General features: G+C 40.9%; 1 protein-coding gene across 8 annotated transcripts in view; it reads right to left on the bottom strand.

Moving 5' to 3' along the window:
- Positions 1-26,030, bottom strand: part of camta1a (calmodulin binding transcription activator 1a) — a 333,393-nt gene that overhangs the window by 182,532 nt on the left and 124,831 nt on the right. The window lies entirely within an intron of this gene.

Below are 26,030 nucleotides of genomic sequence, written 5' to 3'. Positions count from 1 at the left end.
GTGGAATATGACCATAGAGAATTGAAAAGGTAGAGAGAGAATCTCTCCATCATCAGAACTGCACACTTTCACGGCCTGGCTGCGAATAAAGGGGATATTCCAAAATGAAAATGGAGCCGAGTTGCTATATTTTAATTTGGTATAAGCTGCAAGCGAAAGCTCAACAATGTCCAAGTCTCCTACAATGTACCTGAGTAAAAAGCATTTAATTTGTTTCTCTAATTAAAAGAACACTGTGCCTTACTAACCACTCAATTAAAACATTTAATGCGTGCTCTTAAGAAAATTCGTTTACTAAAGTTGTTCTTGAATCCTTTTGGCGCACGCCGCTAATGGGCAGCTGTGCTTGGGAGGCCTGTTTGTTTAAAAGCAAGAAAGATAGCGGGGTGAAGCTCCTTCGTTGACCTTGAAACCGTCTGAGATTCTTCTTCTTCATTGCTTTCCCATTAAAAGTCAACAAGCCGACTAGGAGCCAGAGGGGTGAGCCAAGAGGCCCGGTCCGGCAAATAAAAGGCAAATGCCGGCATCGCCCACCCACCCCACCCGTTCCCCGAACAGATGTTGGGGATTATTCTAACCCCCCTGATCAACCATAAAGGTGCAATAACCTTTCGGGCGAAAAAAAACACCCCAAACAAAAACAGACGTAGAGCCATTAAACATCTGCGAGGGACAAAGTTTGTTCGGCGTTGTAATGAGCGGCTAGCTCAGTTTCAGGTTGATTGACCACAGTTTCAAGAGCGTGCAACTGTTCGTTGATGGTGCATCAAAGTCTAGCCAACAGCTGTCATCTATCCATGAGCTCCACCTATTACAACCAGCCCTTCAAACCTGTTCAAGCACTCGAGGAGATATTTAACATATTTAAAAAATAAAGCTACGCAATTGTCTTTCTCATTTCTCAGCTCTAGGAAGGTGATCTGCTTGATGGACCTGATAACACACTAACTGGGTTTGCATACAATGCAAGTCAAAGGAAGCAAAACCTTTAAAATCTAAGAACAATGCACCTCTGAGCTGTCTATGCATACGCCTGTTACCTTTGCTGTATTCTTGCATTACCACAAAGCCGACGACCTTGACATTACAGAGTCTGTAAAATCCATGTATCAGGAGCTTACATCAGAAAGGCTGATCACCGGAAACCGCATCTACTTGCACCTGTTTAAAATGCTCTTAATATGCTAAATGGTGTCACTTTTACAAGGAGAAATGCCTTACATCAAACAACGCTTCATTTTTTTCCATGTCCTCTGCTTCTGCTTTCGTCTGAGGGCAAATGTGCCATTTCCCAAACGGGTAAATGAGAAACAGGGTACCATCTCTGATTCAATTTGAAAAAGGCTCGCTGCTAGAATACTGGACAACAAGCACCTCGCTATTCATTCAAACTGTCAGTGGCAACAGCAGCGAGGGCAAGCGGGTCTTTGGTGAATATGGAGGAACGTCTGGCGTCTGAAATAAAATATGACAAATACGTCCCCTTTCTTTTGTGTCTGATGTGGAAAATTTACACAGTAACAGCAATGTAAAGGAAACAGAATTTCACCCACTCTTTTCGAATGCAAATCCTATTTCTTTAATGCACAAAGATGTCGGTGTTCGTTTCATTCACAGTACCCGCATCCCTGGCTGACCTGTGACTCCATTGTGTGTCAATGCTACCTTTTCCCACTGAAGCTCAGATTGATGAGGGTAAAGAGTGGCGGCGAGAACATCAAAATTTGCGGTTGGAAGTGACAGGGCCGATCACTTGAAGCAACTATAGGCGCTCCATTAAAAGCGGAGATAGACGTCTCACTGGCATTATCCCAGCACCCATCAGACACTCTTCTCTAAACACCATCCTTAACACATCTCTCCGTTCCCATGAGCCATCGAGCATTTGAGCCGACAAAGACTAAAAAGCTCACAGACATTCTCAGAGGAACAAACCCTTCCATTTGAATACTAATACCCTATTAAGTCTAATGTGGCACTTTGGGACCGCTTCATTTAAAGGTCTGGATGTCTCTTTTGAGCTTGAAACAAAAAAGTGACTTGTAAAACTGATCAAATGGATTCATCATTCACAGCATGAGTTTTCATGGGTAGCACATATGTCAACCTCATTCTTTCAACCCACACACTGTTTTTCGTTCTCCTCTGAAAAGAGTCAAACACTAAAACTAACTTTCATGCGTTTCCCCGGTGTTGCATTTTGTTCTAAAGGCACCAATAAGTCCCAGATATGATGGAATGAGTAAATGGGTTACAGAAGGCCTTTGGAAGGATATTTGTTTACTTTATTTAGAACAGTTTGTTAGATTGAATAGTGAATAAAGTGGATACATGTAAAATCCTCAAACTTGTGGTGGTGTGCTCGATATCAGAGTATATTTCAACCTTGTTGTACACTTGAGATCAAGAAGTCTGTGCAGGAGGGGCAGATGGATATGAGGGTGGGGGGGTTGTACTTCTCAACTGATTCTATTCCCCACGATACCTTGTTCTCAACTGGAAAGTGAGGTCATCTGATATTTCCTGCAGGGCTACCCATGAAACTGACCTGGCCGGGGCAGGGTGCAAATGGATTTGAGGGAAACCGGGGGAGAGGATTGAACTACCCAGGCATCCCTTAGGGCGAATTGAAATGCAATTAGACACAGGAGAGAGTGATACGCGGGGAGGGACGGTTGGGAGATGAGAGGATAAATGAACAGAGAACGAAGGTGTGAGAGTATAACAGAGACAAGCGAGAGTCAGTAGGGGATGAGAAAAGGTCAAGGACTCCAGAATAAGCTGTGGAGCTCAGTATCTCTCACACAGCTCATTAAAAACAAGCATGTTGTTGTATTTTACACACTTATGTTTAAAAGAATAAACTGGATACAATTCCTGCTTCAATATCATCGGATGGTAAAATAAGAAAACACTAAATTATGTTCCACATCTCAAGTTTAGAAGGTCATCAGAGCGGAGCGTAAAAGCTTTGCAGAACATTCTGAGTGCTTTAAAGGGATCATTTACCCAAAATTGAAAATCTAGTCACAATTTACTCACACTCTTGTAATTTCAAACCTGCATGACTTTCTTTCTTCCGCAGAACACAGAAGATATTATAAAGAATGTTGGTAACTGAACAACAGCGGTACCCATTCACTTCTTTTGTATAGATACAAAACCAATGCAAGTCAATGGGTACTGCCGTTGTTCGATAACCAACATTCTTCCAATTATCTTCTTTTTTGTTCTGCGGAAGAAAGTAAGTCATACAGGTTTGAAATGACAAAAGGGTGAGCAAATGATGACAGAATCTTTATTTTGGGGTGAAGCTTTTATGCGTGCCCTACAGTAAATGCAAGTTCTGGTTTGGTACTCAACAAAAACACTGGTCAACCAGCTTCATCAGAAAACCCATGCCGGTTGACCAGCATATTTTGTTGTTGTTGTTGAACACCAAGCCAACACACTGGCCAACAGAGATAAGAAACATTATTAATAAAGACACAACGTTATATTATACACAATAGAAATCATTAATCCAGCAGATGGCTTTGAAAAGAAAAAAAATCTGAAGTCAGTTCCAAAATATTCAAGTGGTATGCAAGTTCAGCCAAAAGAGGTCTGGAAACAGGCACAGAGAAGTAGAGAGTAACACAGAGAGAAAAGAGAGAGAGAGCGGACAACAAAAGCACTCTGGCTCCTGACAGCTGCACTTGGCATCTGCTGGTGTGGTGTGGTGCTGTTCTACGAGTCCCTGAGCAGGGTTAAAAAGCTTTGCTTTCCAGTCAACCACCTATTAATCCCTGCATGAGGGCTCCTCGAGCTGCCCAAATGAGGAAGAGGAACGGCACTCGCAGCCGACTAGCAGTTACAGCCCCTCTGTACACGCCTCGTGCCGCGCCTCCTTCCGAGAGTTTTTGGCCACCGGCCTGCCGACTCAACAGAAAGCATTGGGACGCGCCGTACGGGTCTGCTGGATGCGCAGGACCCGCGTCAGCACGGTTGGAAAGCATCTGAATCGAAACCGGCCGAGATGGAATCCATTTACTGCGCAGCGGCATCGCTCTCAGCTCATTTGAAAGTCTCTTCAGGCCCTTTGCCCTTTCCCATAATATGCTTTTAAAGGGTGTGGGCAGATCATTTCTCCTTCCCAGCACTGGTCAGACAGACAGCCAGTCTTAACCGCCTGGCAGCCTACATTATACATACAGTTGTGCTAAGATCAATTCCGAATTGATCCAGAATAGCTTAGATGTTTTCCAGCTGGTGGTCAATGTTTGGCTTGGCATGCTGATTCGCCTGCGGGGCACCTCCCAGGGTCCCAGACACTTCGAGGCCTCTTGAAACAAATTATCCCCATCTCACAGCACTGAATCTTCCCCATCAAGGGCTGAGTGAGTGGCTGAGCTCCAGACGTTCCGTCTGGGCCTTCTGTTTTCACAGCCCAGCCTCTGAGCGCGGTAGCAGGCAGAGGATGTGCAGGGGGAGGGTGTGGGGAAGGGGGAGTGTTGGCACTTAGCGAGATTGGTTTGCTGTTGGTGCCAGGTCCCACTGCATGCAATGGAAATGAAACTGCTCTTTGAGAGGATGTCATCATTTAGGGCTGAAAAAATGCTGGAGATGGTCAGCGTCACCTCCCTCTACCATCTCCACCGCCAGCCAGACAGCCCGGCCTTGGCGGTGATGTGCCAAGGTCTACGTGTGTATGAAACGGAGAGGGGGTGTGGGAAGGCATACTGACTGGAGGCCAAGCGCTGAACAATGCAAAACAAAGGAAAACAATTATCAGACACCGCAGTCCATGCTACAAAATTGTATTATTTTGGAATAATAAGTTGCACTGAAACAAAACTCTATTAAGAGATGAAATTGTTGGCTTCGCTGTGCAAAGAAAAGCACAACATGGAAAGAAATCTAAAGCTGTCACGGATAAACTAAAGGAATAGTTCACCAAAAAATCCTGTCATTATTTATTTACCCCCTTGGCATTCCAAACGCATATGCTGTTACGTTTTACAGTGGAATAGAAAAATGAAAAACTCATATCTCCCTTTCCAATACAAAAGTTTACATTGTAAACGTACAACGCATTCAATCTATATTAATTCCTTGGGATCAAACCAATGACAACAATGCTTGACCAACTGACCTATACAGAATCAAAAAATATGCCCATCGTGGTCAAGTCCCTATAAGGACTAATGAGTTCCATACAACACGTGTACTAAAGTGAGCAAAAGGAATATAGTGCACAAGTCACATGGACTACTTTTAAGCGGCATCTGTGCTAGAGGAGGTTTCTATGATAAGGGACATGATATTTCTAAACTAGTCCTCAACTATGACAATAACAGCATACATGTTTTAAATGACATCAATATGCATCAATAATGACAGACATTTGTCACAAAAAATGACAAATACATTTTTAGGTGCAGAAATATAAAAAAAACACTATGACTAGAGCTTAAAGTTTTTACCCCGGCATTATACCCTGCAGGGTCTGCATGATAAATCCTTCCAATTCAAATTTCATGTGGAAGAAATGAAGGGAAAAGGGGAAGTTAAGTATGCCCTCTGTCGCTTGCCTTGGGCACCAGAGCTCAGGCGCACATCCTTCTCCTTATCCTGCTTTTTATGGATGATGGGGAGGATTGAGCAGTTCTTCGGCTGGGACACAATAGGATACACAATTCCCCCATGTGGCGATGAACAGACTCATTTGTAAATGTCGGCCGTTCTTTCCCACTCTCTCTACCTCCATGGGGAGCATCCAGGTTCACTTCCCAGTGTCCTGCCGAGATCTCCTCCAATCTGCCCTCTCGTGTCCATGCTCTGAGCCTCCTTTATCATCCATTCAGCAGGACATCTCCCCTTCACAGCCTCTCACCAACCACCATCCACACCGGTAAAAAGAGAGCAAGTATTGACTTCATATCAACTCTGTTCTGTGGACAGAAGGTTTTTTATTTTGGGAAATTTCCCAATATTTTACTACAAGAAAATCACCACTGGAAACAATGACATCATCGTGATGGTGTGACTGTTATCGAATGAAATTCGAGTTGGTTAAATCGCCTTTTTAAAGCATTGGCACCTTAAGCTGCCAATCAAACCCTTGAGTGATTTAATGGTGGTGGCAGCGCCATTCCAAGTGTAATCTCTGTGAGACAGACTCATTTTGTGGGGATCATGGGTGGAGTGGGAATTAGAGTAAGAAGTGAGTCTAATACAGTGTCACTGAATCACATTGAAGGGAGTCCCTGTGGCGTTCCTGATGTGTGAGAAACTAGGGCAGGAGACAGAGACACTTTGAAGCCCTGGCACACCTGATCATTCACATGACTAATCTGAAAGCCCTGTTTTAACCAGAAACAGAGACTCTAGACCTGACTTAGTGAAAGGGCTACTTGAGAGTCAACCAACAATAATATCGTCATTTAAAACCTCATAAAGAGAAATGCAATGAATCAATATTTCATTATTTTACAAAGCCCTTACATAGGCCTAATCATAGCCATTGAGCCCATTATCCTATACTGTAGTAGATGTGCAAAAAGCCAGAGGTACCGTGTCCAGATCTACTGTCTGACAAACAATATCATAAGACCCTTTGGGATGGGCTATTTCAATCTGGACCAATAGACAATAACCTAGCATCACCAATCAATGGCTTAGTAACAGCCTACAACATCCTAGCAAATGCATAGCTTAGAAACCACATAACACCCTGGCAAACAGCCAAGCACCCCAGAGTTCACACATTTTCTTTAGATGTAATGATCTGTAATATGCACACACAATTTTGTTATGCAATAAATTATTATAGACTCATAAACTTGTGGCATGAATTGAGAAGTTACCCTGACTGAAGCTGTGTAAATCCAGACTTGACCATCATTACTTTGAGACCTCTAAAACAATGACTTGGACCCATGCCTGGTCTCGACAACAACTCTTCTCTGGAAAGAGGTCTGTTGGCTTGAGCCTCTACTTTTGCACACTGTTTATTTCATTCTCCAGAATCAATTAATGCTGGAATTATCCAGTGAATTCCACTATTCAGCACAGCAAATGACTGGGGCACCCTTGCGTGAAACCAAATTCGAACTTTCAATCCAGGGCGAGCCCACAACCACCTACTTCGCTCGGAGCAAAAACATGCCTCACTTCGACTGTCCTGCCAGTGTCGGTCACCCGTGCAGCCCAGGGCGTTATTTGCGTTCCTCTCCGCTCTGTTAAAAACAACCAATGCAAACAGTGGAGAAGAAAACTTTTGTTTTTAAAATAAAATGCACGTCTGGGAAAAGAAATATCTGCCTAGTGCTGCATTTTTTTTTTTCACAAGAAGCATATACACTGAGGAAACCCTTGAAATCACCGAAAGAGCTGCCAGGCAGGACAAACTCTCACTTCAAATGAGCTGCTCACCTAAAGTGAGCTTTAATAGAGCACTGAACTCTACTCCAGTCATCACTCGGAGAGAATCGCCTCTCGCTCTCTTTTTCTGTCTATCCTAGTATTGTTCTTGCCATTGAACTGCCCGCTTTGATTTGTCTTTGAGAAGGAAGGCAGGCTTTAATTGAAGTGTGTTTGTGCTATCTGTTCGATGCATCGGCCACGCTGCCTTTGTTTGGCCATCAGAGCACCAGACAAGTGGCCCGGCGCTTCTGCCCTCCTCTGCCGCCTCGCGCTGTGATCACAATAAAGAGTCAGTGGGACTGTGAAGGTCACACTGAGATTGAGTCAAACCCAGCAAAATCTCTCCTTAACAGCATTTACCTTTCGAATAACATCAAGGCAGGGCTACGGCATGTCCTGGGCCAATAATGTCACATTACTTCAGTTCAGACATGTAATGCTAGATTTTATTAGCTAAGTGAAATAAAAATATAATGCTCACAAGATTTGAAACTTAAAGTGATAGTTCACCCAAAAATAAAAATTCTGTCACCATTTACTCACCCTCTTGTCATTTCAAGGAGGCATGAATTAAAATCACAATTTTAACCCGAGCTTTTGTTATATAAGAGGGAATCGTATTCACGCGAACATCATGTAAGTGTCAGAACTGAAAACGCCCTTGTTACTGAGATTACATCTGTTATTGACACCAGGCCCAGAGAACGCCAGGTTCTGGAATGCACCTATCTATGACGACATTGATAGGTTGAACACCGCCTCCAAAGAAAAATATCAACGACTACTTCTCTAGCCCCGCCCACTGGTTCGCGCATGACAGAACCGGTGGCGCAGAACCAGATAGAGCGAGCAAGCAATAAACAAACATGCCATTAAAGATAGCTAAATATTGTGCCATCCCTGGTTATGGAAGAATACAGTCACTGCATAACCTTCCTTCGGATTCCGATATTAGGAATGCGTGGTTAAAGTTTATTTTTAAAGAAGTTCCAGCTCATGTGGGAAAAACATGGAGCGTTTGTTCGTTTAATTTCTCTGCGGATTCCTTCGTGAACAAGGCACAGGTCGAATTAAAAAGCATTGCTGTCTGTGCCATCAATATTGGATCTGATAGGAATGGCGCAGCAATCTTATGTGAGTAAAACATGTTTGTAGTATGCATCTCCATTGCTTTGTTAGAGATCACTTGATGTGCCCTGAGCACTATTCGCACGAGATTAGTATTACCTGGGGACGTCTAGTCATTTGTATTAATTGCAGAGGTTGTCTGTGATCTTAAGCCCGTGCGAATCGCCATCTCTGTGATTTGGTGGGCTCATATATTATTTTTCAAGGTTTTATCCACCGTTTGCGAATAATGGAGGCTGTTTAGAGTATTTTGGTATTATTTCGGGTGCTGGGTGATATCCATAAGTTACCGGGAGTCTCCCATTTGTTTATTTATCATGGAAACTCTCATAACATTTGAGACCCGTGATTGCGGTGATCTTTTGTCCGGTTCGCGATCACGGGTCTCAAATGCTGACAGGTACGGTCATATACCATTAAACGCAATACAAGTATAGGCTATACAAACTATACGCAAAGCCTTGCCATCACATCCGGGAAATAAGTCAGTAAATTTGAGTCAAATCATCCCGTGTGAATGCGTCACATGAAATACTGATGTGGGGAGGTCATTTATAAATCACAGGAGGTCTCCAGATAATACTGATGCCGTGCGAAAACTGTGAATGGTGCTAACGTGTAAGCTAACGTTACGTCTCGAACCAAATTCACAGAAGGCTCCAACTACGCAAACTGCTATCCAATCAAAGCGGTGGGCGTTTACTTCCAAGTGTCTTCAATGCGGCACGCCCATTAAAACCGAGCATTTGCAGAGCTGGCCTCAAAACCTGGGTAGAAAATAGCCTATTACTTATTGATTTTGATGATTTTTAATGTAAAAACCACGCAAACGTCATAAGTAGACCTCGTACAACAGTATAAAACAATAAACAACACCACTTCATCGCACCTTTCAAACCTGTATGACTTTCTTTCTTCTGTAGAACACAAAAGAAGATATTCTGAAGAATGTTGTTAACTGCATTGGTTTTGTGTCCACAGAATTGAAGTGAATGGGGACAGTGCTGATCAGTAACCAACTTTCATCAAAATATCTTCTTTTGTGTTTTGCAGAAGAAAGTAAGTCATAAAGGTTTGAAATGACAAGAGGGTGAGTAAATGATGATTTTCATTTTGGGGTGAACTATCCCTTTAAGAGAGACCTCATTTGTGTTTTTCTTTCCTCCGGGCGTATACACTGAAATTAATACATATATATACTGTATACAGTAACAGTCAAGTGTTTCTCACAATCCTAATGATATTCTAAAGGTTTATGCTTACATGTATTTTATATAGACAAATACTACAGACAACATATCAAATGCAGGCTGAGTTGTTCTTATACTGTATCTAAAACTAAAGTTTTTTTTAAGTTATTTTTAAATAACAAGTTCAACCAGAGAGTGAAGGAATAGCAGCCAACAAGTGCCAAGAATATATATGGGAACTCCAATAACTGTGTGAGGAAATACTGTACTTAAAGATGAGAGGAAGAATGCCAAGAAGTTTTCAAAATGGTTATAAAGGCAAACTGTGAATATACTTTGAATCTAAAATATAAAATGCGCATGACTCCATAGCCTCCAATAGTAATAATGTAATTTAAACTGACCCGCTCAAACCTAGTATTGTAAATAATTAAGAAAAAAGATTTATAATCCTATTCCTACCACTCCTCAGACACCTCCTCTGTCTGTTTGTTCTACATCAGTAGCTACATGATCTTCTGTAGACATATCGCAAATCTATTAATCGCAACCAATGAGTCTCACCGGGATAAACAAAGGAGCCATGTTTAGATGTTAACAAGCAAACCATGCAAGAAAAAAAAGTAAAATCCAGATATCCGGGGTCAGCTGAAATGTGACAAAACGTGAAATATCTTCTAATGCTCGTTCTCATTTACTGATTGTTTACCTGCACGGTGTTGCAACCTTGCTTTGCATAATAACCTACAGATGCAGTTTTGATTCAATGCATCTGCTCAGCTCCAGAAACGCATCCAGCGGCATTGTTGCATATCCTTATCATATTCCATTTCTTTCATTTTTCTTTTTGAATTATTTTTCCAGACTAACAAAAAGATGACAAATAAAACTAAACAAAATTTGCATTTCCTATAGGAAATAACACTGCGTGCAAGGCAGCAAAAGAACAGCCTTAATGTTTTAGGCCAGTTTATGGTTTCAGGCTATGGTTCTGAATTTCGTTTTCCAGTCGACAGCTATAAAAGGTTAACTTTATTCAGAAACCACAATTTATTCAGGAAATTCAATATGCAAAAGATGTATAAAAGAATACCAATTGGGTATGCAAATATTACAATAACGCCATCACTGTTACACTTTGAAGTATCAGCGCAAAAAATCGTTGAGAAATTTTCAAACTTTAATCCTAAATGTCCTAAAAAGTCATGTTTACGTGAACCAAAAATAGACGGCACACCTCGGGCTGAAAGTATCTACGGAACAGTTTGAATGGAGTGTGTATTTTAAGTGGTCCAGGATGAATTAATTGAAGAAGTTTAAAGCTTAGGGTTAGAGCTTTCGAACAAACCCCTCACCAGAATGTTTGAGGAATATCAATACAGAGCTGCCTTGCAAGCACTGTAATAAATAAATCATTGAGTACAAAGATGAATTTAGGAGTGAGCTGCTGCCAAGGCGTAATATAATTCATGGCCATGCATCAATGTTACTGGCAACTGCTCCGGCACTATAAGGCAAAACTCACAGTGCCAGGTGCAAGCACATCAATCCCCTCATCATAGAAGAGCACAGAGAGACAGACGGAAAGTGGGAGAAAGACAGACGGAAAAATAGTTTTGTTTACCAATAATTAAAATAACACATTTTTCTAACTGTTTCCAGGGACAGAGAGAGAGATAAGAGAGAAATATACTATAAAGTTAGCCTTGAACTCTGTAAACAACATACTCATCTTGGATCACAGACACAAAAGCTTCTGTCAGGTAATATTCCTCAATTGACTCTTCGCATGGAGTTTGATCGACCAATCATAACGCCGATATTATGCGCCCCCTGTTGCAATTCGCCATTTTGTCCGACAATCAAAGCACAGAGTTTAACCAGCTGCACATTATGCGGTTTTAAAAAGTCCTTCGCAAATGTTACTGGTCGTCGCACTGTACGAACATGTGTGGAATCCTAGTTGTCATAATGTACAACAATAAAGACTTCTTAAAACAGACTCATACAAGAAGACTTGTCCGGAGTTTTACCTCATAGACTGACTGTCAAATGATCCGCGCTGAAGGACTGCATCTCATCCAACACTGCCAGAATTTTATCGGAGGTCAAATTTGATCTTAGGCTAGAGCTTCGATCCTTCTTTTGTTTACTTTATTCTGAGTCACTTTCACATCCTGAATATATACTTCAAATGCATATTGCAGACTTTCTTATTGCTTTTGGCTGAAAGAACACGTCACTTTTTTCCAGAAACGATTATTTCACGATAAATATTCTTTAGTGCAGTGGGAGCGCTTTGGCTGATGTCGACTCGGACATAGCAAAAGGGGGCGGGCTTTGCCAAGGGTCAATTGTGCCAATAGACCATTTTGGAAGAAAAATGTAACTACAGTGTGCATCTAAATGTTAAACAAAAATCATTAAGAATTAATTATATACAGTATATACAGTATGTGTGCAGAAAGGAAAATGGAACACAGAAGTGCTTTTGGATCGTGTTTACATCTTCCAAAAGGGTCTATATGCCGTATACCAAACGTCTACTGAGAAAAAAAACACTCCTTACTGAATGCATTTGCCTCTAAAAACATTTTCCTTATCTAAGTAAAAACGAAATGACATCTGATCAAAAGCTTTTGCTTAAGGAAATGTTCAGGGGGGGAACAACTGTATTAAGTTTTGCATTCAAACTTTTTGTGTACAGCGTACACATCTTGTATACTGTATGTATTATCAGATGACCAAACTGAAGAGGCAGGATGCAGATGCAGGATGTGTTCGAGTGGCTGTTTCCTTATGTTTTGTCTGTCTGCCTTTTCAGCAATCCCAATGTTTTGCTGCTGGCAAACTCACAGAGCGGTTAGGAATTACTTATTTAACAGATAGCAATTCTTCTGTTGTCAGCGAAAAAAGGGCTTCTTGTCCATAACAGGGAAAACCAATGCAGTGTGAAATCAGAGGTCATTCAGAGACAAATAGTGTTAACGGGAGAGAGCAGAGGTTAGGAATTGTCTTCTTCATCCAACATTAATTAGTGTCTAAACACAACACAACACTGCAAACGGCAATGACAGCATTTATTCATCAATTCCATTTTTTTAAGAGATGGTAGAAACATGCCTTTCTTCTGTTACCGGCAACAGTTTAACAACTATAAATGTTTCCTTAAAGGAACAGTTCACCCAAAAATAAAAATTCTGTCATCATTACTCACCCTCGAGTTGTTCAAAATCTGTATAAATGTCTTTGTTCTGATGAACACAGAGATAGATATTTGGAAGAATGCTTGTAACCAAACAGTTCTTGGCCATAATTGACTACCATAGTAGGAGAAATAACAATAACGGTTTGCTTTCCTACATTCTTCTAAATGTTTTCATTTGCGTTCAACAGAACAAAGAAATTTACAAAGCAATTGTTCCTACTATGGTAGTCAATGGTGGCCAAGAACTGTTTAGTCACCAGCATTCTTTCAAATATCTTTCTATGAGTTCATCTGAACAAATACATTTTTATCTATTATTTATTATCAAGAGCCAGTAATAAATGCAGAACCTTACGCAGAGCTGTAATCTACAGCCAAGCAGCACGTTTTGGCTACGAACAAGAGATAAGGTCATCCATGAGGAAGTAGGAAATGCAAAAAAAGAAACCCTCCATTCTACTGTCTGCAATAGACACAGCCAAAACACTGAGCAGGGGAAGCAAGGGGATAATAAATAAGAAAACATCTGCATTCGGCTTATCTCGTGGCACTGCTGTTTAAATGGCATGTCCATCATTTTCTGGATCACAGTGGTTATTCACGGCTTACAGCGGCGGAAATTCTTTGAGCCAAGAGGATCACACCTCAGTCGGAAGGACAGAGATAAGGACAAGCCTGAGGCACTTAGACACCTCACCACAATGCTTTAACACGGAACGACATTCTTGTCAGAAGATGGTGGAATGACAAGCGAGACAAATCTGAGCTTCTATTTTTTTCTAGTTTAATATTCTCAAGACTGGGTTTTTAAAATCTCAAGGTTGATGATGGACAGGGCTCGTAGGGGTTCATAAGAATGAGAGTGAAATATTTTTCAGGAATTTTAAAGGAACTATAATCAGGCCACCAACCTCGATTACATCACCAAGAATTCTTTCCGATTCACACTGTGTATCATGGTTCCTTATAAAATGAAAACAACAGGTTATTAACCACACATTCATCTTTCTCTGACATTTAGAACCCAGTGAGTATTTATTTGAGTGTTAAATTACAATAAGGAAACACAAAAACTGGATAGTTTTAATTGAAAAGGTTAAAAATGGTTTTATAACACACAAGACAGTCAAAGCAAAAGCATCAAGCATTTACCAGGAGCAAATGCAATATTGAATATTCAAGCACATTTAACATTCTAAGCCCTGTACGAACCCTAGATCCATGACATTTTGCATATGCCTCCCCAGACGCAAACCGGCACTAAGACGAGCCACACATTGTCTCCAAACATCATTAAAAAGTTAATAATTACATTAGCTTCCTAAATTATGTAAATGCCCAAGGTTTCACAAAAAAGGCTAAGCGTTCCCACAAAATCCCACAGAGGCTGTACAGGAGTCTGTTTAAAACCAGATGTGTATGTCCCATCCCAGCCAGAAGCACTGCGGTGCTGCACCCCTGCCAGCGAGGAGCCCTGTCATCAAACCTCCCCCAAAAGCACCGCACACCCATCCATCCCTCCGCTTGTCTAATTAAACACAGTTAACATTCATCTCAAGGTCTTATGCAGATGAGCAAAGAGGGAGACGAGGTGCACGGCGCGTTAAGAAAAACAACATGGTAGCGGGCGTTGGGGCAAATTGAGACTTGGCGAGATATCTTCAATTTGACCTCATTCATCAATTAATTAGAGCTATTAGGGGGTGGTGGGCTGGAACAAGCGCAAGAGTCATCGCCGTCTCATTCCTGGCTCCTGGTAAATGACTTCTGCCACTCCTCTCGTGCCTCGGAGCTGACACACGTCACTCAGGCTGTCACTTTTCACTGACGCAAGCACGCAAATAAAAACACACAATGCTTTGACGGAGACGATTGAGGAACCTTCACCTCTATTGGCTGCAGTCCTTAAAGAAAGTAAATCCTCCCCCACAGAGAAAGAGTGACCATTTTCTAGTTTTTCTTGTCTGTTTTACACGTAATGATCAGGATTATGAATATAATCATTTACTTATGGACTACAGAAAGCCAGAAGGGTTCAGGGAAAGCGAGTTGCGGGAACTCGCAATTCAATTTTTTCAATATGGGATCCATGGCCAGCCATGTGGAGCAGAACGGTGCTCCCCGGGATCTTGTTTGTATCTGTCTACACAACATGGACCCCAGGGAGCAGGCTCTTAAATTCACTCACCTTCACCAGATAGCACAACCGGGTGGAGCCCAAGCCCCCAATATGGTCAAATGCAGTCCCTTTGTGGGCTCTATATGAAATGTTTGCATCTAAACTAGTAATGTGCACGAGTACCCAAGAGTACACGAGCACTTGGAAATGACAGCCATGATCAATCATGAAAACAATAATTGTGTAATTAAAAAAGAATAACTGTTGATAAAAATGCAATCCTGTAAGATACAGTATGGGCAAATACTGCAAAAAACGCCTTAGTTTTAAATGTTTTAAATTTACTAATTTACTCACCCTAATGTCATTTCAAACAGAACACAAAAAAAATATTTTGAAGATTGTTGGTAACCAAACAATATTGGCACCAGTTGACTTCCATTATGTGGACACAAAACCACTTAGACATTTCTCAAAATCTCTTTATTTGTGTTTTACAGAAGAAATAGTCTTATGACGGTTTTAAATTACATGCGGGTGAATAAATGACTACATTTTTTTATGAATGAACGATCCCTTTTATGTGCTGCCAGTGAATGTTAAAACTGTTAAAACCAGTGCGACAGAAATTTAATTTTTTTTACTCAAAACACTGCCAACTTTCAAATGACAGGAACAGAAACTTCCTCATACATCAGACTACAGCCTTTTCACTCTTCCTCTTGTCTTTTTCCTCACTCTCTTTCTCTCTAAATAACGTGAATGGACTGTCGCCCAGGTGGCTGTATTTGGACAGGAATGGGCCCGTAATCCTGGGGTTTTAATGTGGGGCTCAGGCAGGGGGCAAGTGAAGAGTCGCATCTGTGCCGGAGAGCAACAAAAAGTGCACGGATGGAAATGGCCGAGCGAAGCTGAGCTCAGTAGCGTTGAGGAAAGCGATGATGAAGTACGACATTAGCGCAGTGATTAACTCCTCTCCTGCTCTTCCTCTTCTCCGTTCGGTCCCATTTCCTCCAGCATGTCAAGCTGTTTTGATCATTCCGCGTGAGATTCCCTCGGCTCGCCGTCCATCTGTGTGTGAGAGAGCTAAAACCAGTGTGCAGTTATATGGAAGACTCCACACAGATAACTCCTCGGGATCCAGCCGTTACAGCATCCGAAGCCACAAAAGCACCTGAAATTTTCATGAGGTGGAGCCCCATCTGGTGAGCCGACTGGTTCACGTATAACAACAGTGGTGATTATGGACACAAATGTTACTGTACAAAGAAGGTGTTATGCCAGGTAAACAGTATACTGATCGGACTCATGCTGTTTACTGATCTTACAAAAAATCACTTTCTACACAAATAAAGAACTATATTGATATACCCTAAAGTTTTACAAAGTATATATATACAGGTATATGAAGAGTTTAATTCCAAAACGAGATAACTTTTTTAAAAATTCAAAAATCATGTTTTTTTATTGTGCATGCCAATTAATATCAATCAAAATTTGTTTTGATTTAAGCCATAACAACTAAAAAAAAAATACAGCTAACTAACACAGTAAAACACAATAAAAACACGATAACAAAAAAAAACATGATTTTTGAATTTTTAAAAAAAACTAGTTATCTCTTCATACATATATACTATATATATATATATATTTGTGTGTGTATATATGTATATATATGTATACTGTATATATTTTTTTTATGTAGCTCTACCTAAAACGGTCATTAAACCATTAAGGAATCTGCAAGTTGCATTCTTGTTAGAAAAAGCAGGTGGCATTTTATCTACCACTGATCAACAGGCCAACAGTCTGGCCATCTCACACAGCGAGCCCTCATGCTGCTGTGGCCTGTTGTCATATCGCACATACCTCGCAAACCTAAAACCTAAAGCCTAAATCCTCACGCACAACAAAGAGCTGACCAGATGAACTGGTGTCTCAAAGGCAACGCTGTGGAAAGTTCTGTGTAGCAAACACGTCTGGCTCTTGTTCAGGGCGCATTCTCCGCTGCCACCCAGGGCCTGAGGGGAGGCGGGAGCCGTGTCGAACACGTTTCTTAGAGCGGGGCCTCTGAGGGACCTCTTTGATATGCAGATTATCTTGCCCCGTGGAAGGTTCGTCACCAGCACCCAGCGCTGTTAGTTAGCATTCTTCATTATTACGGCAAAAACGCTAAACAAGAATAAATGGTCTCTTTCATTCGCAAAGACAGTTGAAAAATTGAATCATTACGTGAACAACTATTGTTTGCCAGGAAAAAAGCCGTAGGATTGCGGGCTGTTATTACAAGAGAATATGGATGAACAAAAACTCGCAGCGAGAAGGAACTGATTTCACCGGTAATTCACCCTCTCCGTTCAAATTATCTTCTGATGTTTGGTAACACGCATGTGCTGACAGCGAAAGACAACACTGACGATGGCAGAAAGCAGAGCATCGTGTCAACTCCGCGCAGCAGGCGTGACAGGAATTTGGCCTTGTAACAACAAAAACAACCTTTCCACAGCCATCGTGCTTGCATAAACACAGAAACTTTGGCTCTCATTCCAGTGGCTAATTCTATTAAAATGATGTCACTCTGGATTTAAATCATTCAGGTTGAATAAGTGGAGCTCTTTGACTTTACCCAACCAACCACAAGGACACGACATGCAAGTTCTACCGTGGATCACCATAACTCTGGTCTACCCTGGAGATGTGCATTTAACTCTTCTCGGCTCTGCTTACAAAGTCCCTGCAGGTTAGGAGGAAAGCTCCACTTTCTATGAGCGAATAATTACAACACTTTCTCTCCCCGATCACATCCCACTGTCTCTCATCTATTATTCAGGTTTTAATTTGGCTATTTGAGTTTTGCTCTCGTTGAAGACAAGTAAGCCACCTGCTATATGGCTTTTCATCAATTAAGTAAATCCACACAAGTCAACAGACACCCCTGCTGAGATTGACCATTAAAGGGGTTATTGATATAACACGCTCTCCCCGGCCATTATCCTCCTAATTCATGTGTAATTGCGTCTGTCGGGGCTTTTTAACTTTTCTCCACATTTGTATGGACGATCCGAGGCTCGTATAAAACACGTCCACATAACTGTCAGAGCATCAGTCGCCTCCCATCTCGCTCGTATTATTGATTGTTTTAAAATCTTTGCGGCCGAGAAGATTAAAAGTTTCTTTGAGCTTATTACAAATGGTCACCAATCTGAGCATTCGCTTTATCCAGTTCTCTCTCTCTACAGACTGTGAAAGACCAGCTGGCCAATCTATCAGAGAAATTCTCTAAGGCCATAATAATATGCAATTGGTGCAAAGCTAAAAGAAAAAACTGCTTTTCACAGGGATCTATTGCTCATTGTATCTTGTGTGTCACGCGAGCCAGAAATCGATACTCATCAATAGTCTATTAATAGCCCGGTCGCCGGTCGGTTCAGTCTGCAACGCAGACTATCAGCGAGACCTGCTAGTGAATAGAAGAGAGCTCAATAAAATCTGATATCCTCCTCTGTTAACACAGAGAGCCTCTTAATCATCTCTCTTTCCCATTGAGTTGCTCATGCGTATTTGTAATGGGTCTGCTTGGTGCAACATTAAACGATTCTCTGGTGGATGAAGGTGGAAAGATTAGTGTTTGGGTGGAGTTCGAGCAGGAGCGCTTCTAGGGTCACTGATTATTCGAAGGTTAGCATGGATCCTCGCAATGCACGCTATAATGAAATATTGAAAAATATAGAAAAAATATAGAAAATGTGCAAATAGTCAATAAAGTCAATAAAAACAAAAGAATGCTCATTAACCTTAGGGTCAGTGTCAGTTAAACGACAAAAATTGACACTTACAGTCTTTTAAATAAAGCGCTATTCGGACAGGACTAGTTTAACAGGAGGAGGTTTGAGAAATTCATGTTTCTCAGACGTACTCTGTGATTTTAATCCCGTGTGAGTCTGCCAAGTCTGTTTTTTTCTTACACGATCTCTGTAAATATTTTAGAGTAAATTACCTACTGTTTTTCGCTCAACTCAGTGGTTCTCTGAGATATCTAATCCCATCCGAATGCGAATGTCTGTGATTGCTGACAACATCTTTTCAAAACGCGTTTCTTTACGCTGTATTTTCCACATACCGTGATTGTTTGTAACTCTTCTTTGCCCCACCTCTCTGAAACGCGCAGATTTTTAACAAAGCTCATCGCTCTGAAAAGTGAGGTGTGCTATGATTGGCCAGTTATCCAGTGCGAAGTGATTGGTCGAATAATGCAAGCGTGTGATGGAAATGTAACGCCTCTTACCATATTTGGAACATCAGGTTCCAAAGCAATTGTACTGACAGGAACACCCACATTACTTGCGTATACATTTGGGCGGTCTTAGTCAAATCATACCACGACCTGAAGTAGATTTGTGAGGGTGTGGTTACACAAGGCGTTTCAGGCAGGTCTGGGTGAGCATTCACTTTTAGAAAGAATGCATCTTTTGTTTCCGACACTTTACATTTGCAATTTTACATGTCTAATAAATGCATGGGCAACTTATAACACACCAAAGAAACAGAAAAACACGTGTTCACGCCATATGACCCCTTTAAAGTGAGCGAGCTGTCTTCTGATCATGAGCATTTAATCTACCTTAAATTATTTCACATTAGCGACGTGTACACAATTATTAAGCCTAGATGATTGCTTGACAAACCATTTTTAACTGGAGCCAAAACGTTTCTGTACTCCAAGTAAATAGAAAAGTAGTGAAATTAGTTGAGAAATGAAAACGATGTTGTGTTTTTATCCAGAAAATTGCATCTCCACCATTCACTCGTATGTCTTTGTCTTCGGCTTTTGCCCTCACCAATATGGCGGCGGCGTTGACATTTAATAAATGCTGAAGATTAAAATATGCTGAATAACTAAATTGCTAATTGTGAGTTCATGTAGGTTATAGTTTACTAAAAGTAAAACATTTAAAACATTTTTGTTCATTTAAATTAGGCTACATAAAATATTGAACTAAATATAACTTATAAACGTAGAAAAACGAAAAGTAGAAATGTTGCCTGAGTAACAAGTTAACGCACTAACATTATTAACTGAAAATAAAAGCTAAACTAAAACTGAAATAAAAATAAATTAAACATATAGCTACATAAAAAAATAATCAAATGACAAAAGTGCATAATAAACTATAATTAACATAAAAACTAAAAATATAAAATAAAATCTCATTCAAAATATTAATACAACTACAATTAAACTGAAAATAAAACTATAAATAATGGTAACAAATTACTTATGTTAATAAATACAACTTGTAAAGTGTTACAGACTGTAAATAAAAACATATTGAGATTATAAGAAAAACGTTCAATCAATGGTGCAATAAGTTGGCACCATGTCTTAAGTTTTTTAAGAGCACAACAGTTTATTCTGCGTTTTTACATCTGTAAAAAATTCAGTATCTATTTAAAAAAAACGTAATTTCTTTGATGTTGTCTGCAAACAGAACGCTGCAACATCATTTACACGAGCCTGTACATTGCTGCAAAATATGCTATGATATACCAATATTATTATAATTATATTGTAATTTATGCAAATAATCAAAGATTTAGCTTGTCTTAATATATTTAACAGTGATAAAAATAATCAGGCATTAAAGAGCTGATAGTTGTCAAAATAAAGCTTATACAAACACTAAAAACATTCAGGGCTATGTAATATTAAATGACACTAGTATCCATGGTTTTCCATCCTATGAAGGGACATAATGTGGATGCCCCTAGACACTCTCCAGGCATCTAACCTTCCCATGTACTGACCGTAGTGAGAACACATCACATTCAGTCTTTCTGCATTTCAGCTGAGGAGGGATAACTATCTGACGCCTGTGGGTTGGTCTCCAGGCACCTAACCTGACCAAACACTAATGACGACCCATGAAGGACAAATCCGGTGAGCTGATGGTTATCCAGACTAGAGCGGCACAATCCTATCACTTTGCCCGTCCCCAAGCTCTAAGTGAGGCACAGCCATCTGGGACGCTGGGCAACAGATGTATTTTTTGAGGCAGAAGGTCACTGTCAAACCCAACAGACAAGCCCCAGCTCCTCGTCTTCTTCCTCGGCTAAGCAGCTTGTGGTTTCTCGCCGGGGCTTCAGATTGGAGGACGGGGTCTGATCATGTGATCTCCCCTCAGCCCGTTCAGCAGGGACCCACCCGCTCCGATAGCACGGGGCCGTCACATTCGTCTCTGTCAAAATGCGGCGTGCCATCCATTCATCAGCTCTGCCAGGCACTGCCACCCCCCCGCCCTGAGACCGTGCATATCCAGGCCTCACTACATTCCAGTCATATGCTAGAGCCGCTCACCGCAACACTGATGTTTTTATTTATTAGGCCTTTCATTACCCTGGAGGTAAAAATCCAAATGCACTACAATTGCCCATACAATAAACCCGCTTCCCACTCTGAAAGTTAAAAAAAGAAAAAAATCTGGGCTAAAGTGCGCTTCTGTGCGCACCGGCCTATTTTCTTTTTGTTTATGCAGGTTTAGACAGGTCTAAATGGCAATTCCACAGCATTACTCTTTCCCCGACCGAGGAATTCGGTCATAACTCATAACCTTCGCCTGAAGCGCAACCTCTCTTCAATCTTCATGTGAATATGCAAGGAAAAACCTGATTCTGCTTTATGACCCACACGCCGTTTATAAAATGAATTTTTACGCTTATCATTTCAAACTGAGAACGCCTTCATCTAGGTGTGACCGGGAGATTCGAAAGCAATCTGGCCAATTTCAGCATCTGAAGAACCCCTGGTTCAATACTGTCCGCAAAAAAAAGCATTATTGATCCCGGGACGGTAAATTCAATATGGTCTAAAGAAGTTAAAATTGTGGATCTACAAGCCAAGCAATTCAATAGTGTTGAACTCATGCAGTGGAGAGGATCTTGGTCCTGTCTGATTCAATACAACAAACTAGGAAAAGGGGCTAGGAGGGCCGGGGAAACCAACAAATGCAATACTGAGCTGCCTGCGAGGAGATCTAAGAGTCAACAAATTTAATACAACCTCTTTATCCCCCTCATATGTTCTGGCAACTAGATTTAGTGCGAGGAGGTCCCCCAAGTCCCCTGAGGCAGCGAGGAGAGTGTTCTAAATAAACCGGAGTGTTTATTGCGTATCTCTCTCAGATGCCGAGCCAAGCCTCGCTTTAATTATGACAAATCCATGCCATGTGCTTCTCATGTCTGCCAGTAATGAGGAACGTTTAACCCCCAAAAAAGCAAAACAATGCTCTAAACAAGCTATTGAAAAAAATGGTTAGGTTCGAAACCCGCCGCCACTATGTTGGGTGCATTTCTATGCTGTTGCTAGGGTGTTCCGGGTTGTTTCTAGGCTACTGCTAAGTGCCAGGTCAAAAGTGTCCCCAACTATGTCTTTAAAATATTCTGATACCTAGATATGGCCTCCTTTAATGCAAGTCTATGCGATTTCTTCACCCATTTGGTCGCCCGCCTGGAAAAAGTCAAGAAAAGTACAAGAAAAGTTGCATGTCAAAATTTTATATAACCAGCATAACCTATGAGCGATACTGTGAATGATAAAAGCAAAATCTTGCTTTCGACTCGCTCCTTTCTGGTATTACTGCAATAACAGCATTTTTAGGAATTGTTCACAAGAAAGCACAACTGAGAGGCTTCAACCTGATTAAAATAATAGTTTCCAAATCATTCAAGAGGAACACAATGCGATGGAGTGCACCAGGGCCTCGCGCTCGGGGACGATTTTCTCTTATCTAACGCAGGACATTTATCACCGTGGCCGAATTACAGCATAAATTAAAGAACGATACCAGAGACGATGTTCAGCAGATACAAGATGAACGTTATATATGCCACTCATGAGAATAGAATTAATTTTAAGCAACGCGAAAGCTCTGCCAATAACAAAGTAACTCATTTGAATATCTGCCGCATTCTCTCAAGACATTAGGATGAGAGAGTTCTCGCTTAAACCGGGGAGCGTCGAATGTGCGTAATAAACATTTTTAATTGCGAGCTTTGTTTCATAATTTGTGACCAGTGACATTAAAATAACCCATTAAGTACAAGCTAGCGAACGCGTCGTTCTGACAAGACGTGCGTGAGGGAAATTTTTAGGCTGAAGTTATGCTTCAAACATTAAAAAGATGGCCCAAAATGGATGCTACAGTTGTAATCCTGCACAAAGAGGCAGCTAATAAAAATCAGCTCAAGGCAGATGAAGCACCAGTAATTCAAATGCATTCAAGGCACCCATAAATGAACTCCGCAGAACGCTGCTATTTTGGTCTCTTCTCTTCTCCTTATAGCCTATCTGGCCCTCCTCTGCCTCACAGTGTCATTGCTAAATCTATTTGGGAACGCTGCTAGGAGCAATTGAGTGAAAACGGCTATGTGAACATCTTGAAAATAGCATCTGTCATGAAAATCTGAAGGCTGTGCATGGTAAGACTGGTTAAATAGCCGTGTTCAAAGTGTTTGGTGGCCTGGGGGGAAAAGAATGCATCAGACAGATGGGTAGAAAAAATAGCGTGGGAGTTGAGCCACTTTCTACAGAACGGCTCTGTGATCAAGCATATGACTTTGCTAATCAATGTCTCAATCTGGTTCAGAGTCCAATACATGATATTAAATACAAAAGCTTGCAATATAAATATATAGTAGCGGTGTAAAACAGATCTGTTCCAGTCCTGGCTGCTGATTGGTTGATACACAATGCACTGTAGTAAGTAACAGATGTGACACCCTTTCATCTGCTGTATATACAGTATCGATGCACAGTACCCGACAGCATTCTTTTAATGTTTACATGTTAGTGTAAGAACAATGATGCAAATGATTGTCTTTAATATATAAAATAATCAAGAAGGCGTTTTTATCTGCTACATTGTGGAAGTTTTGCTGACCTAATCATAGCAGTCATCTTGCCTTCTAGAAATTTTCACAAAAAATGAACTTTAGATTTATCCAGTGTACAAAAAAAACAAACCATATTTGAATAACACTGATAATTCACCAACGTTCTGTCTAATTCCATTTCAAACTAGCAAATCGGAGGTGAGCCGACGTTTAAATCAATATTCCCAATGACCCTTACAGTACACCTCTAAGCAGATTTTCCAAGCAACCAAATTGCCTTTTGAATTGATTTCATCTGCTCCACCGTAATGAAACCGACTCCAAAACCCGAATTAAAAAACGCGTCAATCAAGCCGTCTAACCACGAGCATCTTGGTCAGTAATTAAAGATCTGATAACGGGTTTGATCGATGATTTCATAAAGAGCTTCTGAAAGACGGCGTCAACTCTGTTCCACCCCACTCTTAAAAACGACACGGGCCTGACTCGTGTTTTGTCAAAGGAAGATAATTTGAGTTCAGCGTCAGCCCCTTGAACCTCAAAGAACATGTTCATTTCCATGACTTTGATTTCATTATGCATCAAAGATAAGTGTCCCTCTCTCTCTACAGCCCAGAACTCTATTTGTCAATGTCATCGAACAAAGGCAAGGGGCGACTTATTCATGCCAAACATGCATCCAGTTTCAACTTTTGGATCTCGATTTGAACGCTCTTTTTTAATTAAAAAAGGTCTCCTTTCTTCTCTTTTAGCAGCGGAAAGCTTCTGATACCTCCCTCTCTCTCCCTTCCTCTGCACGCAGTGCCAGCCCCTGAGAAGAGTCAGGCATGATAACATATCTTTCAATTACAGTTTTAATGTGACTCCCATTCTTCTACCACTCAGTGCCATCCCCTCTCAACAGAGCATACCTGCAAATGGAGAAGTGACACATGGGCCTGCATAGAAACGGCTTCAATTACAGCTCTCACGCTCTGGTGGCGAGCAGGAAGTGTTATCAGTGAGCTGCTGTGGAGGTGCGCACGGACGTGCGTCGGGCTCGGCTGCTAAAGAGCGGGAGAAAAGCTCAGAACGAGAGGGAAGACGCACCCCTCCTCCCCCTCCTCCCCTACCTACCCAAACCCTCCCGCCACCCTTCAAAAACAGACAGGAGGGCAGATTGAGGCCTGAGATTAGCAGACGTGTGCGCACAGAAGGCCAGAGAGATACAGTATTGAGAATGAATGGCCGTGTCGTGTTGTCAATGTAGTAACCTTGGCAACAGACGGGACACTATTTTTGTCCCCTTGTCTGGCCACTAGGGTGGTGGATGCGTGTAGCAGAAAACGTAAGAGGGTTATTTTACAACAACAAGGACTGGAGGCCAAAACCAACAGAACTGACTAAATAAGCACCATTAAAGTGTCTGCTAAACATTTTTGTGAAAGCTAAACATAGCTGCTGTCCTTCCAAAACCTCGGATGTTCAATGTTCATGATTCCGCGGTAATGTCAAAGTTGACAAGCACTTTCTAATACTTTTTATTGGTTAGATATTTGCAAAACCCAGTGACTAACACAAAGGGTGACAAATTATAATGATTTATGGCAAAGAAAATGTTTACGACGAAATATGGAGGTTTCAGAAGGCCACGGTCAAATCATTAGTTCAATTAAAATTAGGACTGTCAAACGATTAATCGCGATTAATCACATCCAGATGAAACGTTTGTGTATACATAATATACAGTATATGTCTGTGCACTATGCATATCAATTTTGTATTTATAAACACATACACGCATATATTTAAGAATTTTTAAAAAGTGTATTTATAATTTAAATAATTGGTAAATATAAATAAATACATCTATTTCCTGAATATTTATACATGTATGTGTATGCTATTGTGTTTATAAAACACAAGTGTTTACAAAATGAATATGCACAGTATACAGAAATATATTATGTTAACACTAACTTCTATTGTGGATGCGATTAATCGTTTGACAGCCCTAATTTAAACCATTATGATCATGAGGTGCCAATCATTCTTCACGTTCAACGGATGGGGGCATGTCTAACTGAGCGACCTGTCAAACTTTACT

Source organism: Triplophysa rosa, linkage group LG21 (assembly GCF_024868665.1).
Source record: "Triplophysa rosa linkage group LG21, Trosa_1v2, whole genome shotgun sequence".
Classification (NCBI taxonomy): Eukaryota; Metazoa; Chordata; class Actinopteri; order Cypriniformes; family Nemacheilidae; genus Triplophysa; species Triplophysa rosa.
The sequence above is the reverse complement of the archived record's forward strand: the minus strand, read 5'-3'. Positions and strand labels throughout refer to the sequence as shown.